General features: G+C 59.5%; 1 non-coding gene across 1 annotated transcript; it reads right to left on the reverse strand.

Annotated features, from left to right (window-relative positions):
* Positions 1-3277: 3277 nt before the first annotated feature.
* On the reverse strand, positions 3278-3396 carry LOC131863841 (5S ribosomal RNA). The gene has a single exon (XR_009362735.1). It is a non-coding gene; the product is annotated as a 5S ribosomal RNA (ribosomal RNA).
* Positions 3397-13674: the final 10278 nt, after the last annotated feature.

The following is a 13674-nucleotide window of genomic DNA, read 5'->3' on the forward strand; positions in this document are numbered from 1 at the left end:
TTTGCCCCGGGTGTGCACCTCGGGTGGGCACCTTGGTGCGCATGCCTTGCCTGGGCTGCGCACCAGGGCGGGCTCAAGATGGCACCCGCGTTCCTTTTTTTTCACTATCTTTCAAAACGGAAATTTTAAAATCTCATTTTTTTTTGCCTTTTTCTGGAAATTAGTGAAGGCAGCGCATCAAAGGTGCGCACCTCGCTGCCCACCACGGTGCGCAACGCCGGTGGGCACCCGGGAGTGCTTCGAAGTGTGCTCCAAGGTGCTGCGTGCACGTTGTCGGAGCCCGGTTTGCCCCGGGTGCGCACCTCGCGTGCACCTTCGTCGGGGTGGGCACCTTGGCTGGGTTTGCCCCGGCTGCGCTCCGAAGCGGGGTTATTGGAGCGCCGCCTCTTTTTTTGTCGGAGCGTTTGGTGGGGTTTCTCGCATTGGCTCTTCCGAGGCCCGGTTGCCACCCTGGCGCGCACGAAGTCGGAAGTAGGGTTAATTGCCCGGGTGCGCACCTTTGCCAGGGTGGGCACCTTACCTGGGCTGCGCACCAGGGCGGGCTCAAGATGGCACGCGCGTTCCGTTTTTTTCACTATCTTTCAAAACGGAAATTTTAAAATCTCCTTTTTTTTTTGCCTTTTCTGGAAATTAGTGAAGGCAGCGCATCAAAGGTGCGCACCTCGCTGCCCACCTTGGTGTGCTCTGAGGTGCGCACCCGGGAGCGCTACGAAGTGTGCTCCAAGGTGCGGCGTGCACGTTGTCGGAGCCCGGTTTGCCCCGGGTGCGCACCTCGCCTGCACCTTGGCCGGGGTGGGCACCTTGGCTGGGTTTGCCCAGGGTGCGCTCCGAAGCGGGGTTACTGGAGCGCCCCCTCTTTTTTTGTCAGAGCGTTTGGTGGGGTTTCTCGCATTGGCTCTTCCCAGGCCCGGTTGTTGGGTGCGCTCCCACCCTGGCGCGCGCGAAGTTGGAAGTTGGGTTAATTGCCCGGGCGCGCACCTTCGCCAGGGTGGGCACCTTGGTGCGCACACCTTGGCTGGGCTGCGCACCAGGGCGGGCTCAAGATGGCACCAGCATTCCCTTTTTCTCACTATCTTTCAAAACGGAAATTTTAAAATCTCGTTTTTTTTTTGCCTTTTATGGAAATTAGTGAAGGCATCGCATCAAAGGTGCGCACCTCGCTGCCCACCTTGGTGTGCTCCGAGGTGCCCACCACGGTGCGCAACGCCGGTGCGAACCCGGGAGCGCCCCGATGTGTGCTCCAAGGTGCGGCGTGCACGAAGTCGGACCCCGGTTTGCCCCGGGTGCGCACCTCGCGTGCACCTTGGTGCGCACACCTTGGCTGGGTTGCGCGGCCTGGTGGGCACCATGGTGCGCACCAAGGAGCGCTCCGAAGTGTGCTCCAAGGTGCGGCGTGCACGAAGTCGGAGCCCGGTTTGCCCCGGGTACGCACCTCGCGTGCACCTTCGCCGGGGTGGGCACCTCGGCTGGGTTGCGCGCCCTGGTGCGCACCAAGGAGCGCTCCGAAGTGTGCTCCAAGGTGCGGCGTGCACGAAGTCGGAGCCCGGTTTGCCCCGGGTGCGCACCTTCGCCGCGGTGCGCACCATGGCGTGCACGAAGTCGGAGCCCGGTTTGCCCCGGGTGCGCACCTCGCGTGCACCTTCGGCGGGGTTGCGCGCCCTGGTGGGCACCATGGTGCGCACCAAGGAGCGCTCCGAAGTGTGCTCCAAGGTGCGGCGTGCACGAAGTCGGAGCCCGGTTTGCCCCGGGTGCGCACCTCGCGTGCACCTTCGGCGGGGTTGCGCGCCCTGGTGGGCACCATGGTGCGCACCAAGGAGCGCTCCGAAGTGTGCTCCAAGGTGCGGCGTGCACGAAGTCGGAGCCCGGTTTGCCCCGGGTGCGCACCTCGCGTGCACCTTCGCCGCGGTGGGCACCATGGCGTGCACGAAGTCGGAGCCCGGTTTGCCCCGGGTGCGCACCTCGCGTGCACCTTCGCCGGGGTGGGCACCTCGGCTGGGTTGCGCGCCCTGGTGCGCACCAAGGAGCGCTCCGAAGTGTGCTCCAAGGTGCGGCGTGCACGAAGTCGGAGCCCGGTTTGCCCCGGGTGCGCACCTCGCGTGCACCTTCGCCAGGGTGGGCACCTCGGTGTGCTCCGAGGTGCGAACCCGAGAGCGCTCCGAGGTGCCCACGAAGTCGAAAGTCGGGTTAATTGCATTGTTTTCCCCGGGTGCGCTCCGAGGTGCGCAACATCGGCGCGCACCAAGGAGGGCTCCGAAGTGTGCTCCAAGGTGCGCACGATGGCGTGCACCTCTGGTGCGCACGATTCGGAGCTCGGTTTGACCGGGGTGCGCACACCTTGGCTGGGTTGCGCACCTTTTGTGCGCTCCAAGGTGCGCACGAAGTCGGAGCTCGGTTTGCCCCGGGTGCGCACCTTCGCCAGGGTGCGCACCTTGATGCGCACGCCTTGGCTGGGCTGCGCACCTTGGTGGGCGCCATGGTGCGCACCTTTCGTGCGCTCCAAGGTGCGCACGAAGTCGGAGCTCGGTTTGCCCCGGGTGCGCACCTTGGTGGGCGCCATGGTGCACTCCGAGGTGCCCAAGATTGGTGCGCACCAAGGAGCGCTCCGAAGTGCGCTCCAAGGTGCGCGCGAAGTCGAAAGTTGGGTTAATTGTCCGGTTTGCCTCGGGTGCGCACCTTGCGTGCACCTTCGCCAGGGTGGGCGCCTTGGTGCGCACACCTTGGCTGGGCTGCGCACACCTTGGCACCCGCGTTTCCTTCATTTTAAATTTTTTTTTTTTACAATCTCTCAAGTGGGAAATTCTATAATCTCAACTTTTTTTGCCTTTTCAGGAAACTTTTGAATGGAGCGCATCATTGGTGCGCTCCGAAGTGTGCTCCAAAGCTCTCTCCAGCTGCGTGCACCTGCCCCGGCCGCGCACCCGGCCCCGCCCAGCTTCGCTCACCTGTCCCGGGCGTCTGGTGCGGAACCTTAGAGTAAGAAACATCACCGTGCACCTTGGCCAACGTGCGCGACTCGACCGAGCGCGCACTGGCCGAGGTGCACACCGATTTCACCTGGGTGCGCGCGCAGCACCTCGGGCGCACCGGGGTGCGCGCACAACGCCCGGGTTGCACCGTGGCCTGTGTGCTCGGGGCGCCTCGGGTGCGCGCTCGGTGTCGCCCCCGCGCGCGCGGTAGTGCGGGCAGCGCACCCCGGCCCGGCCCGGCCCCGACGAGAACGCAAACGGGCAAAAGGTTTATTCAAATAGCATTGCGACGCCCGGCGAAAAACTAAAAAAGGGTGCAACACCGGGACTTCCCGGGAGGTCACCCATCCCAGTACTACTCCGGCCCAAGCGCGCTTAACTGCGGAGTTCTGATGGGATCCGGTGCACTAACGCTGGTATGATCGCACCCGTTATGAGCTTGTCGCAGTGTGTACTTAGCAAACCGCGACCCACGTGCGAATCCACCCCGGCCACCCACCCCCGTCGAGGTGCACACCCTCCCTCGCGAAGTGCGCCCCGTTCGCCAAGTGTGAGCCCTGCCCGGGTGCGCGCACCTTGCTAGGGCGTCGGGTGTGCACCCGGCCCGGCCTACGTGCGTGCACCTGGAGGGGGCGTCGTGTGCGTGCAGTGTCCCGTCTGCAACGCGGTGCCCACACACCACCTCGGGCGCAACGACCTGCGCTCACATGTGGGCCGAGTGCACCTTGGTGCATGTTCGGGGCGCCTCGGGTGCACGCTCGATCTTGCCCCGATGCACCAAGGCGCTCGGTTTGCCCCGGGTGCGCACTTGGTGCAAGGTGGGCACCCAAAATAGGGATCAAGCACCAAAACACAAGTTTCGGGATGCAAAATGGGACCCAAGGACCACAAATGCGTTCCAAGACCCATGATGGGTCCACGAGAACAAAAATGTGTTCCGAGACTTAATAAACAAATATTGGGTTTTAGGAGAAGAAACATGCTCTGATGCCCAAAACGAGAATCGACCCCGAAAAGGCCACAGGCCAAAAGTGGGATGCGAGACAAAAAAAAATGGGACCCGAGGACCAAAATTGGGTTCCCAGGTCGAAGACAGGGCAACCGGACAAGAAACGACCTCTAAGGCTCGAAATGAGTCCCGACGACTAAAACTTGACAAGAAGCACCCATCAGGCACCCAACTCGACACCCATGGGATGCCGACCCACCCGGGCTTCCACCTAGCACACCTTGGCACCCACCCACCCTCGCACCCAACCTCGCACCCAACTTAGCACCTTTGAACCCACATTGGCACTCACCCTGACCCTGGCACCTTGGAACCCACATTGGCACTCACCTTGACCCTGGCACCCACCTTTGCACTCACCTTGGGACCCACCCTGGCTCCCACCTCGGCACCCACCCAGACACCCACCTTGGTTCCTTGGCACCCACCTTGGATCCTTGGCACCCACCCCGACACCCACCTTGGCACGCAACTTGGCTACTTGCCACCCACCTTGGCTCCTTGACGCCCACCCCGACAACCACCCCGTGACCTACCCTGGCTAGGGTTGGTGCACACCCACCCTGGTGCCCACCTTGGCACCCACCCTATGACCCACCTTGGCACGCACCTTAGTACCCACCCCGTTACCCACCCTAGGACCCACCCCGTGACCCACCTTGGCCAGGGTGGGTGCACCCACCCTGGTGCCCACCTTGGCACCCACCCATCCTAGCACCCAGCCTGTGACCGGGCTTGGAACCCAACCTTGCACCCGCACCCGTCTTGGCCAGTGTGGGTGCGCACCCATCCTGGCACCCACGTTGTGACACACCCTTTAACCCACGCACCCTAGCACCCACGTTGGCACCCACCTTGGAACCCAACCTAGCAACTTGGCACCCACCCCGTGACCCACCTTGGCATCCACCATAGCAGTCGCCGACTTGGCACCCACCTCGGCACCCACCTTGACACTTGTGGACCCACCTTGCCACTCACCCTAGCATCGACCCATCCTAGCACCCACCCTGGCACCTTTGCACCCTAGCACTCACCCATCCTAGCACCTAACCTGTGACCCACCTTGACACTCACCCTCGCACCCACCTTGGAACCCAACCTAGCACCCACCCACCCTGACACCAACCCTAGCACCTACCCACCCTTGCACCCACCCTGTGACCCATCTTGGCACCCACCCATCCTACCACTCAACCTATCACCCACCTTCTCACCCACCTTGGCATCCACCTTAGCACCCACCCACACTGGCACCTTGGCACCCACCTCGGGCAAGGTGGGTGCACACCCACCCTGGCACCCAATTTAGAACCCACCGAGCATGTTACCCACCTTGGCACCCACATTGCAGCCCACCCTAGTACCCACCCTATGACCCACATTGGCATCCACACCCTAGCACCCAGGCACCTCGACACCCGCCTTGACACCCACCCTAGCACTGAACCTGTGACCCACCTTGGAACTCACCCTAGAACCCACCCACCCTGTGAACCACCTTGGCATCCACCTTAGCACCCACCCACCTTGGCACCCACTCTAGCACTCACCCATCCTAACACCCAACTTGTTACCCACCTTGGCACCCGCCCTCGCGTCCACCTTGAAACCCACCCTAGCACCCACCCACGCAGGAGCCCACCTTGGCACCCAACCTAACACCCACGCATCCTGGCACCCAACTTGTGACCCACCTTGGAACCCACCCTAGTACCCACCTTTGAACCCACTATATCACCAACCCACCTTGGCACCCACCCTATGACCCTCTTTGGAATCCACCCTAGCACGCACCCACCCTGGCACCCACCATGGAGCGCACCCTAGCACCCACCCACCTCGGCACGCACCTCAACACCCACCTTGGTGTGCGCACTGCGCCAACCTCTCAAAGACCCTATGTGGTGCGCTCCAAAGTGTACACCTTTGGTGCGCTCCAAGGTGCGCACCTTTGGTGCACACCGAGGTGCACACCAAAGTGTGCACCGAGGTGAGCACCAAAGTGCACTCCAGGGTGCACACCAAGGCGTGCACCTTTGGTGCGGTCAATGCAAACGAATTCGGAAGTTGGGGTCGATGTCCTAATCGCTGCTGCAGACTACACGTATGAGAATCGGACAAATAGCTTTATATAGGGGAGGTGTTGCGTTTGATGGGTCGACTCCCCTGGTTGTGTGCACTGCACCAACTTCAAAGACCCTGTCTTGTTTAAGAAGTCAAAAGTTGGGGTGGATGTCCTAATCATTGCTGCAGTCTACGCATGTATGAGAATCAGACAAATAGCTTATATAGGGGAGGTGTTGCATTCGGTGGGTTGACTCCCCTGGTTGTGCGCACTGCGCCAACCTCAAAGACCCCGCATAGCAGAAGAAGTCGGAAGTCGGATTTTGGTGAGCACCAAGGCGTGCACCTTTGGTGCGGTCAACGCAGACGAATTCAGAAGTTGGGGTGGATGTCCTAATCGTTGTTGCAGGCTACACATGTATGAGAATCAGACAAATAGCTTATATAGGGGAGGTGTTGGGTTTGATGGGTCAACTCCCTTGGTTGTGCGCATTACGCCAACCTCAAAGACCTTGTTTTCGTTAAGAAGTCAAAAGTTGGGGTCAATGTCCTAATGGCTCCTGCAGGCTACACATGTATGAGAATCGGACAAATAGCTTATATAGGGGAGGTGTTGGGTTTGATGGGTCGACTCCCCTGGTTGTGCGCATTACGTCAACCTCAAAGACCTTGTTTTCGTTAAGAAGTCAAAAGTTGGGGTCGATGTCCTAATTGCTCCTGTAGACTACACATGTATGAGAATCAGACAAATAGCTTATATAGGGGAGGTGTTGGGTTTGATGGGTTGACTCCCCTAGTTGTTCGCATTACACCAACCTCAAAGACCTTGTTTTCGTTTAGAAGCCGAAAGTTGGGGTCGATGTCCTAATTGCTCCTGCAGGCTACGCATGTATGAGAATCAGACAAATAGCTTATATAGGGGAGGTGTTGGGTTTGATGGGTCGACTCCCCTGGTTGTGCGCATTGCGCCAACCTCAAAGACCCTGCATTGCGGATGAAGTCGAAAGTCAGAGTTTGGTGTGCTACAAGGTGTGGTCGAAGGTGCTCACCTAGGTGTGCACCTTTGGAGCACAGGAAAAGTGCCCTCCAAAAGTGCGCACCTTTGGAGTGCACAAAAGTGCCCTCCAAAAGTGCGCACCTTTGGAGCGCAGAAAAGTGCCCTCCAAAAAGTGCCCTCCAAAAGTGCGCACCTTTGGAGCGCAGAAAAGTGCCCTCCAAAAAGTGCCCTCCAAAAGTGCGCACCTTTGGAGCGCAGAAAAGTGCCCTCCAAAAAGTGCCCTCCAAAAGTGCGCACCTTTGGAGCGCAGAAAAGTGCCCTCCAAAAAGTGCCCTCCAAAAGTGCGCACCTTTGGAGCGCAGAAAAGTGCCCTCCAAAAAGTGCCCTCCAAAAGTGCGCACCTTTGGAGCGCAGAAAAGTGCCCTCCAAAAAGTGCCCTCCAAAAGTGCGCACCTTTGGAGCGCAGAAAAGTGCCCTCCAAAAAGTGCCCTCCAAAAGTGCGCACCTTTGGAGCGCAGAAAAGTGCCCTCCAAAAAGTGCCCTCCAAAAGTGCGCACCTTTGGAGCGCAGAAAAGTGCCCTCCAAAAAGTGCCCTCCAAAAGTGCGCACCTTTGGAGCGCAGAAAAGTGCCCTCCAAAAAGTGCCCTCCAAAAGTGCGCACCTTTGGAGCGCAGAAAAGTGCCCTCCAAAAAGTGCCCTCCAAAAGTGCGCACCTTTGGAGCGCAGAAAAGTGCCCTCCAAAAGTGCGCACCTTTGGAGCGCACAAAAGTGCCCTCCAAAAGTGCGCACTTTTGGTGCGCACCAAGGCGCTGGTTCGGTCGTTGCAGGCGAGTTCGGAAGTTGGGGTCGATGTCCTGAGCGGAGGTGCAAACTACACAGGTGTCGGAATCGGACAAATAGCTTATATAGGGGAGGTGTATGCTTCGATGGGTCGACTCCCCAGGTTGAGCGCACCGCGCCAACCTCAAAGACCCTACGGTATGGATGAAGTCGGAAGTTGGGTCCGATGACCGATTCGATTAGTAGGTATGCTCATGAGGTCGGAATTTGGGTCCGATGACCTGCCATGTGCAGGAAGGCGAATGTTGACACTGTGCGTTGCAAGGTGCACACCAAGGCGCTGGTGCGGTCTTTTTAGTCGAGTTCGGAAGTTGGGGTCGATGTCCTGATCGGAGGTGCAAGCTACACAGGTGTGGGAATCGGACAAATAGCTTATATAGGGGAGGTGTATGCTTCGTTGGGTCGACTCCCCGGGTTGAGCGCACCGCGCCAACCTCAAAGACCCTACGGTATGGATGAAGTCGGAAGTTGGGTCCGATGACCGATTCGATATGTAGGCATACTCGCGAGGTCGGAATTTGGGTCCGATGACCTGCCACGTGCAGGAAGGCGAATGTTGGCACTGTGCGTTGCAAGGTGCGCACCAAGGCGCTGGTTCGGTCGTTGGAGGCGAGTTCGGAAGTTGGGGTCGATGTCTTGATCGGAGGTGCAAACTACACAGGTGTGGGAATCGGACAAATAGCTTATATAGGGGAGGTGTATGCTTCGTTGGGTCGACTCCCCGGGTTGAGCGCACCGCGCCAACCTCAAAGACCCTACGGTATGGATGAAGTCGGAAGTTGGGTCCGATGACCGATTCGATATGTAGGCATACTCGCGAGGTCGGAATTTGGGTCCGATGACCTGCCATGTGCAGGAAGGCGAATGTTGGGACTGTGCGTCGCAAGGTGCGCACCAAGGCGCTGGTGCCGTCGTTGCAGTCGAGTTCGGAAGTTGGGGTCGATGTCCTGGTCAGAGGTGCAAACTACACAGGTGTGGGAATCGGACAAATAGCTTATATAGGGGAGGTGTATGCTTCGATGGGTCGACTCCCTGGGTTGAGCGCACCGCGCCAACCTCAAAGACCCTACAGTATGGATGAAGTCGGAAGTTGGGTCCGATGACCGATTCGATACGTAGGCATATTGGCGAGGTCTGAATTTGTGTCCGATGACCTGCCATGCGCAGGAAGGCGGAATTTGGGTCCGATGACCGAGTTGATGGCGTGCCATGCGCAGAAAGGCGGAATTTGGGTCCGATGACCGAGTTGATGTTGATGGCCCGCCATGCACAGGAAGGCGGAATTTGGGTCCGATGACCGATTTGAAGGCGTGCCATACGCAAAAAGGCGGAGTTTGGGTCCGATGACCGAGTTGATATTGATGGCCCGCCATGCGCAGGAAGGCGGAATTTGGGTCCGATGACCTGACATACGCATGGAGTCCGACTCGGGGGCCGATGTTCGATTCGATGACTTGCATTGTGGGTAAAGTCGGAAGTTGTGGTCTTTGACCCGATTCGATGACCAGACTTCGGCTGCTTGAGAATCGGACAAATAACTTATATAGGGGAGGTAGTGTTCTCGAGCATCCTCCCCCCGTGCCCGTTTATGTCGATTGATGCTGGTGCTCGACTGGTTGGAGCGCTCGGATGCAAAAATCTTGCACCAGGATTTATCGATTGTGATGGACACGGCAAGTCTCCTGATTGCTATGCAGGAGCTCATCGTGAATCTCTATGCGGCCTTGGTATGGACTCGACCTGCGGAATGGTTCGGCAATGGTAGTCGCTCCAACACGTCCTTGCAATGGCCACAGAGGTGATTCGACTAGAGCTCCAGTCTAGCTTTTGGGTTGCTTGGCGGACTGGTATAGCCGCGATCGAGTTCCGGCCATGAACGTTTTAGATAGCTCTTGGGCTTTCTGGGACGGAAGTCGGAAGTTTGGGCTGTTGTCCGATTTGATGACCATTCTTCGGATGTGTGAGAATCGGACAAATAACTTATATAGGGGACTGTGTTGTCTCACGCAGCCCCCTCCGTGCCCCTCTATCTCGACCGATGTTGGTGCTTGAAAGGGTTGGGATCGCTCGGATTTATAAACGTGCACCACCATTTGTCGAGTGTGAGGGACGCGGCAGGTCTCCTAAATGCTATGCGGGCGCTCTCTGAGAATCTCTATCCGGCCTCGACACAGACTAGTCTTGCTGAATGGTTTGGCACTGGTAGTCGATCCAACACGTCGTTGTTGTGGCCGCCTAGGCGATTCGATTCGAGCCCCCGTCTAGCTTTTGGGTTGCTTGGCGGATTTTGCCCTATCCGCAAGTGAGCTCGGTCCCTAAACGTTCGAGAAACCCGATTGCTATGCGCCGACTCTCTTTCTTGCGAGCCTCCATCTAGCTTTTGGGTCTCTACGGAACGGAAGTCGGAATCTGGGACCGTTGTTTGATTCGACGAGGCAGACTACGGTTGTGCGAGAATCGGACAAATAACTTATATAGGGGAGGTGTTGACTGGAGCATTCTCCCCCGTGCCCCTCTAACTCGACCAATGCTGGCGCTCGAACGGTGGTAGCGCTCGGATTTTCATTGAGCGCCAGCATTGGTCGATTTAGAGGGGCATGCGAGATTCCCGAATGCTATGCGAGGGCTCTAACGGAAATGTCTATTGGTTTCGGTATGGATGCAATTGCGAGTGGTTCGGCAAAGGTAGTCGTTCCGATGCGTCCATGTCGTGGCCAAATCGATAATTCGATTTGAGCCCTCGTATAGCATTTGGGTCTCTCGATGTGATTCCGCATTCCAGTCCCTTTGGGCACTGCTTGAGCCGCATCCCAGGGGGTTCCCTTCCCAATAATCTGCCTCGCAACCCGATTGCTATGCGGTGAGGCTCCTCGGCCGCCTCGGAACTATCTGTGTATCAGACGCATCGCGGGATAAGGGGTTGGCAACGGTAGTCGCCCCAAGCGCGTCCGATGCTTGGACCATTCCGAGGCGGCCCTGAAGCCTCTTCCGTCTAGCCGTTGGGTCCTTCTCGCCGCATCCCTCGCCTCGCACCCCGATTGCTATGCGGTGAGGCTCCTCGGCCGCCTCGGAACTATCTGTGTATCGGACGCGTCGCGGGATAAGGGGTTGTCACTGGTAGTCGCCCCAAGCGCGTCCGATGCTTGGACCATTCCGAGGCGGCCCTGAAGCCTCTTCCGTCTAGCCGTTGGGTCCTTCTCGCCGCATCCCTCGCCTCGCACCCCGATTGCTATGCGGTGAGGCTCCTCGGCCGCCTCGGAACTATCTGTGTATCGGACGCGTCGCGGGATAAGGGGTTGTCATTGGTAGTCGCCCCAAGTGCGTCCGATGCTTGGACCATTCCGAGGCGGCCCTGAAGCCTCTTCCGTCTAGCCGTTGGGTCCTTCTCGCCGCATCCCTCGCCTCGCACCCCGATTGCTATGCGGTGAGGCTCCTCGGCCGCCTCGGAACTATCTGTGTATCGGACGCGTCGCGGGATAAGGGGTTGTCACTGGTAGTCGCCCCAAGCGCGTCCGATGCTTGGACCATTCCGAGGCGGCCCTGAAGCCTCTTCCGTCTAGCCGTTGGGTCCTTCTCGCCGCATCCCTCGCCTCGCACCCCGATTGCTATGCGGTGAGGCTCCTCGGCCGCCTCGGAACTATCTGTGTATCGGACGCGTCGCGGGATAAGGGGTTGTCACTGGTAGTCGCCCCAAGCGCGTTCGATGCTTGGACCATTCCGAGGCGGCCCTGAAGCCTCTTCCGTCTAGCCGTTGGGTCCTTCTCGCCGCATCCCTCGCCTCGCACCCCGATTGCTATGCGGTGAGGCTCCTCGGCCGCCTTGGAACTATCTGTGTATCGGACGCGTCGCGGGATAAGGGGTTGTCACTGGTAGTCGCCCCAAGCGCGTCCGATGCTTGGACCATTCCGAGGCGGACCCGAAGCCTCTTCCGTCTAGCCGTTGGGTCCTTCTCGCCGCATCCTTCGCCTCGCACCCCGATTGCTATGCGGTGAGGCTCCTCGGCCGCCTCGGAACTATCTGTGTATCGGACGCGTCGCGGGATAAGGGGTTGTCACTGGTAGTCGCCCCAAGCGCGTCCGATGCTTGGACCATTCCGAGGCGGACCCGAAGCCTCTTCCGTCTAGCCGTTGGGTCCTTCTCGCCGCATCCCTCGCCTCGCACCCCGATTGCTATGCGGTGAGGCTCCTCGGCCGCCTTGGAACTATCTGTGTATCGGACGCGTCGCGGGATAAGGGGTTGTCACTGGTAGTCGCCCCAAGCGCGTCCGATGCTTGGACCATTCCGAGGCGGACCCGAAGCCTCTTCCGTCTAGCCGTTGGGTCCTTCTCGCCGCATCCCTCGCCTCGCACCCCGATTGCTATGCGGTGAGGCTCCTCGGCCGCCTTGGAACTATCTGTGTATCGGACGCGTCGCGGGATAAGGGGTTGTCACTGGTAGTCGCCCCAAGCGCGTCCGATGCTTGGACCATTCCGAGGCGGACCCGAAGCCTCTTCCGTCTAGCCGTTGGGTCCTTCTCGCCGCATCCCTCGCCTCGCACCCCGATTGCTATGCGGTGAGGCTCCTCGGCCGCCTTGGAACTATCTGTGTATCGGACGCGTCGCGGGATAAGGGGTTGTCACTGGTAGTCGCCCCAAGCGCGTCCGATGCTTGGACCATTCCGAGGCGGCCCCGAAGCCTCTTCCGTGTAGCCGTTGGGTCGTTCTCGCCGCATCCCTCGCCTCGCACCCCGATTGCTATGCGGTGAGGCTCCTCGGCCGCCTTGGAACTATCTGTGTATCGGACGCGTCGTGGGATAAGGGGTTGTCACTGGTAGTCGCCCCAAGCGCGTCCGATGCTTGGACCATTCCGAGGCGGCCCCGAAGCCTCTTCCGTGTAGCCGTTGGGTCCTTCTCGCCGCATCCCTCGCCTCGCACCCCGATTGCTATGCGGTGAGGCTCCTCGGCCGCCTTGGAACTATCTGTGTATCGGACGCGTCGCGGGATAAGGGGTTGTCACTGGTAGTCGCCCCAAGCGCGTCCGATGCTTGGACCATTCCGAGGCGGACCTGAAGCCTCTTCCCTCTAGCCGTTGGGGCTTTCTCGCCGCATCCCTCGCCTCGCACCCTGATTGCTATGCTGTGAGGCTCCTCGGCCGCCTTGGAACTATCTGTGTATCGGACGCATCGCGGGATAAGGGGTTGGCAGTGGTAGTCGCCCCAAGCGCATCCGATGCTTGGACCATTCCGAGGCGGCCCTGCAGCCTCTTCCGTCTAGCCGTTGGGGCCATCTCGCCGCATCCCCCACCTCGCACCACGATTGCTATGCGGTGAGGCTCCTTGGCCGCCTCGGAACTATCTGTGTATCGGACGCATCGCGGGATAAGGGGTTGTCACTGGTAGTCGCCCCAAGCGCGTCCGATGCTTGGACTATTCCGAGGCGGCCCTGCAGCCTCTTTCGTCTAGCCGTTGGGGCCATCTCGCTGCATCCCCCACCTCCTCGGCCGCCTCGGAACTATCTGTGTATCGGACGCATCGCGGGATAAGGGGTTGGCAGTGGTAGTCGCCCCAAGCGCGTCCGATGCTTGGACTATTCCGAGGCAGCCCTGCAGCCTCTTCCGTCTAGCCTTTGGGGCCATCTCGCCGCATCCCTCGCCTCGCACCCCGATTGCTATGCGGTGAGGCTCCTCGGCCGCCTGGGAACTATCTTCGTATCGGACGCATCGCGGGATAAGGGGTTGTCACTGGTAGTCGCCCCAAGCGCGTCCGATGCTTGGACTATTCCGAGGCGGCCCTGTGGCCTCTTCCGTCTAGCCGTTGG

Source organism: Cryptomeria japonica, unplaced genomic scaffold (assembly GCF_030272615.1).
Source record: "Cryptomeria japonica unplaced genomic scaffold, Sugi_1.0 HiC_scaffold_69, whole genome shotgun sequence".
In the NCBI taxonomy this organism is placed as follows: domain Eukaryota; kingdom Viridiplantae; phylum Streptophyta; class Pinopsida; order Cupressales; family Cupressaceae; genus Cryptomeria; species Cryptomeria japonica.